Source organism: Colobus angolensis, unplaced genomic scaffold (genome assembly GCF_000951035.1).
Source record: "Colobus angolensis palliatus isolate OR3802 unplaced genomic scaffold, Cang.pa_1.0 Scaffold215, whole genome shotgun sequence".
Classification (NCBI taxonomy): domain Eukaryota; kingdom Metazoa; phylum Chordata; class Mammalia; order Primates; family Cercopithecidae; genus Colobus; species Colobus angolensis.
The window spans coordinates 2,760,903-2,765,114 of NW_012115322.1; positions in this window are offsets into that span (position 1 = coordinate 2,760,903).

Below are 4,212 nucleotides of genomic sequence, written 5' to 3' on the forward strand. Positions count from 1 at the left end.
CATCTATTGAGATTATCATGTAGTTTTTGTCTTTAGTTCTGTTTATCTCACAAATCACATTTATTGATTTACGTATGTCAAACCAATCTTGCATCCTGGGGATGAAAACTACTTTGATTGTAGTGGATATGCTTTTTGATGTGCTGCTGGGTTCAGTTTGCCAGTATTTTGTTGAGGATTTTTGCATCAATGTTCATCAAAGCTATTGACCTGAGTTTTCCTTTTGTGTTGCATCTCTGCCTGATTTTGGTATCAGGATGATCCTGGTCTCATAGAATGAGCTTTTCTTTTCAATTTTTTGAAATAGTTTCAGTAGGAATGCTATCAGCTCTTCTTTGTACCTGTGGTAGAATTCAGCTATGAATCCATCTGGTCCTGGACTTTTTTTGTTTGGTAGGATATTTATTACTGCCTCAATTTCAGAACTCATTATTGGTCTATTCAGGGATTCAATGTCTTCCTGGTTCAGTCTTGGGAGGGTGTATGTGCCCAGGAATTTATCCATTTCTTCCAGGTTTTCTAGTTTATGTGCATAGATGTGTTTATAGTATTCTGTGATGGTTGTGTTTTTTATTTCTGTGGGGGTGAGTGGTGATAGCCCTCTTATCATTTCTGATTGTGTTTATTTGAATCTTCTCTCTTTTCTTCAGTAGTTTAGCTAGCAGTCTATCTATTTTATTAATTTTTTACAAAAAACAGCTTCTGGATTTGTTGATTTATTTGAAGGGTTTTTTGTGTCTCTGTCTCCTTCTGGTCTTCTCTGAGCTTGGTTATTTATTGTCTCCTGCTAGCTTTAAAGTTTGTTTGCTCTTGGTTCTCTAGTTCTTTTAGTTGTGATTTTAGTTGGTAACTTGAGAGCTTTTTAGCTTTCTAGCTTTTTGATGTGGGCATTTGGTTTCCCTCTTAACACTGCTTCAGCTATGTCCCAGAGATTCTAGTACATTGTATTTTTGTTCTCATTGGTTTCAAAGAACTTCTTGATTTCTGCCCTAATTTCATTATTTACCCAAAAGTCATTCAGGAGCAGGTTGTTCAATTTCCATGTATTTGTATGGTTTTTGGTGAATTTATTAACCTTAAGTTTTAATTTAATTGTGTTGTGGTCTGAGAGACTGTTCGTTATGATTTCAGTTACTTTGCATTTGCTAAGGAGTGTTTTACTTCCAATTATGTGATCAATTTTAGAACAAGTGCCATATGGGGATGAGAAGAATGTATATTTCTGTTGTTTTTGGGTGGAGACTTCTGTCTTTTGGTGGAGATATCTGTCAGGTCCATCTGATCTAGAGCTGGGTCTAGGTCTTGACTATCTTGTTAATTTTCTGTCTCAGTGATCTGTCTAATATTGTCAATGGGGTGTTAAAGTCTCCCAGTATTGTTGTTTGGGAATCTAAGTCTCTTGTCTAAGAACTTGCTTTATGAATCTTGGTGCTCCAGTATTGGGCACATATATATTTAGGTTAGTTAGCTCTTCTTCTTGAATTGATCCCTTTACCATTATGTTATGCTCTTCTTGGTCTTGTTTGATCTTTGTTGGTTTAAAGTCTAGTTTGTCAGAAGCTAAGATTGCAACCCCTACTTTTTTCTGTTTTCCCTTTGCTTGGTAAATTTTCCTCCATCCCCTTATTTTAAGTCTATTATGTGTCTTTGCATGTGAGATGGGTCTCCTGAAGACAGCATACCAATGAGTCTTTGTTCTTTATCCAGCTTGCCATTCTGTGTATTTTATTAAAGGGATTTAGCACATTTACATTTAAGGTTACTATTGCTATGTGTGGATTTGATCCTGTCATCATGATGCTAGCTGGTTATTTTATAGACTTTTTTATGTGGTTGCTTCATAGTGTCACTGGTCTGTGCACTTCAGTGTGTTTTGTAGTGCCTGGTAACCATTTCTCCTTTCCATATTTAGTGCTTCCTTCAGGAGCTCTTGGAAGATAGGTCTGGTGGTAATGAATTCCCTTAGCATTTGTTTGTCTGAAAATAATCTTATTTCTCCACTTATGAAGCTTAGTTTGGCCAGATATGAAATTCTGGATTGGAAATTTTTTTTTTTTTTTTTTAATGTTGAGTGTTGGCCCCCAATCTCCTCTGGGTTGTAGGGTTTTCACTGAGAAGTCTGCTGTTAGTCAGATGGACTTCTCTTTGTAGGTGACCTAGCCTTTCTCTCTTGCTGCCTTTTAACTTTTTTACTTTCATTTTGGCCTTGGAGAATCTGAAGACTATGTGTCTTGGGGATGAACTTCTCACGGAGTATCTTACTGGGGTTCTCTGCATTTCCAGAATTTGAACAATGATCTTTGGAAGGGGTTTTCGTGGGGGGGTCTTTTTTGCTGATGTTGATGTTGTTGCTTTTTGTTTGTTAGGTTTTCTTCTAACAGTCAGGTCCCTCTTCTGCAGGTCTGCTGCAGTTTGCTGGAGGTCCACTCCAGACCCCATTCACCTGGGTATCACCAGAGGAAGCTGCAGAATAGCAAAGATTGCTGTCTGCTCCTTCCTCTGGAGGCTTTGTCCCAGAGGGGCACCAGCTTGATGCCAGCCAGAACTCTTCTATATGAGGTGTCTGTCGACCCCTGTTGGGAGGTCTCTCCCAGTCAGGAGGCACAGGGGGCAGGGACCCACTTGAGGAGGCAGTCTTTCCCTTAGTAGAGCTGGTGCACTGTGCTGGGGGAATCCTCCTTGTCAGAATCAGTTACTCTCTTCAGAGCCAGCAGGCCGGAAAGATTAAGTCCACTGAAGCTGCACCCACAGCCACCCCTTCCCTCAGGTGCTCTGTCCAGGGAGATGAGAGTTTTATCTGTAAGCCCCTGACTGGGGCTGCTGCCTTTCCTCCAGAGATGCCCTGCCCAGTGAGAAGGAATCTAGAGAAGCAGTATGGCCACAGCTGCATTGCCACACTGTGGTGAATTCTGCCTGGTCCAAACCTCCCAACCTCCTTGCACTGTCAGGGTAAAACTGCCTACTAAAGCCTCAGTAATGGCGGATACCCCTACTCCCACCAAGCTCAATCGTCCCAGGTCAACTTCAGACTGCTGTGCTGGCAGTGAGAATTTCAAGCCCATGGTTCTTAGCTTGCTGGACTCTGTGGGAGTGGGACCCACTGAGTGAGACCACTTGGCTCCCTGGCTTCAGCCCCTTTTCCAGGGGAGTGAACAGTTCTGTTTTGCTAGGGTTTCAGGCACCTCTGGGGTATGGAAAAAACTCATGCAGCTAGCGTGGTGCCTGCCCAAACAGCCGCCCAGTTTTGTGCTTAAAAACCAGGGCCCTGGTGGCATAGGCTCATGAGCAAATCTCCTGTTCTGTGGATTGCAAAAACAGTGGGAAAAGCCTAGTACTTGGGCTTGGTAGCACCGTACCTCAAGCATTCCCTTGGCTGGGGGAGAGAGATTCCCCAGCTCCTTGCACTTCCTGCGTGAACTGATGTCTCACCCTGCTTCTGCTAGTTCTCCATGAGTTGCACCCACTTCCTAACCAGTCCCAGTGAGATGAACTAGGTACCTCAGTTGGAAATGCAGAAATCACCCACCTTCTGCATTGGTCTCACTGGGAGCTGCAGACCAGAGCTGTTCCTATTTGGTCATCTTGACCCCTTCCTATAATCCCATATTTCTCAGAGGTTTGGTCATTCCTTTTTATTTTTTTTACTCTGTTCTTATCTGGTTGTCTTTTTCAGAAAGATAGTCTTCAAGCTCTGAGATTTTTTTCCTCCACTTGGTATATTCTGCTCTTAACACTTGTGATTACATTGAAAAGTTCTTGTAGTGTGTTTTTCTGCTCTATCAGGTCAGTTATGTTCCTCTCTAAACTGATTACTTTGGCTGTCGGTTCTTTCCTTGTATTATGATTTTCAGCTTCTTTGCATTGGGTTACAACATGCTTCTTTAACCCAGCAAAGCTTGTTTTTATCCATATTCTGAAGCCTGCATTTGTCACTTCAGCCATCTTAGCCACAGCCCAGTTCTGAGCCCTTGCTTGAGAGGTGTTATGGTCATTTGGAGGAAAAGGGGCACTCTAGTTTTTTGAGTTTTCAGCGTTTTTGCGTTGACTCATTCTCATCTTTGTCGGCTTATCTACCTTCGATCTTTGACGTTCTTGACCTTTGGATAGGATTGGTTTTTGTGGTTTTGCTCTTTCTTTCTTTCTTTCTTTCTTTCTTTCTTTCTTTCTTTCTTTCTTTCTTTCTTTCTTTCTTTCTTTCTTTCTTTCTTTCTT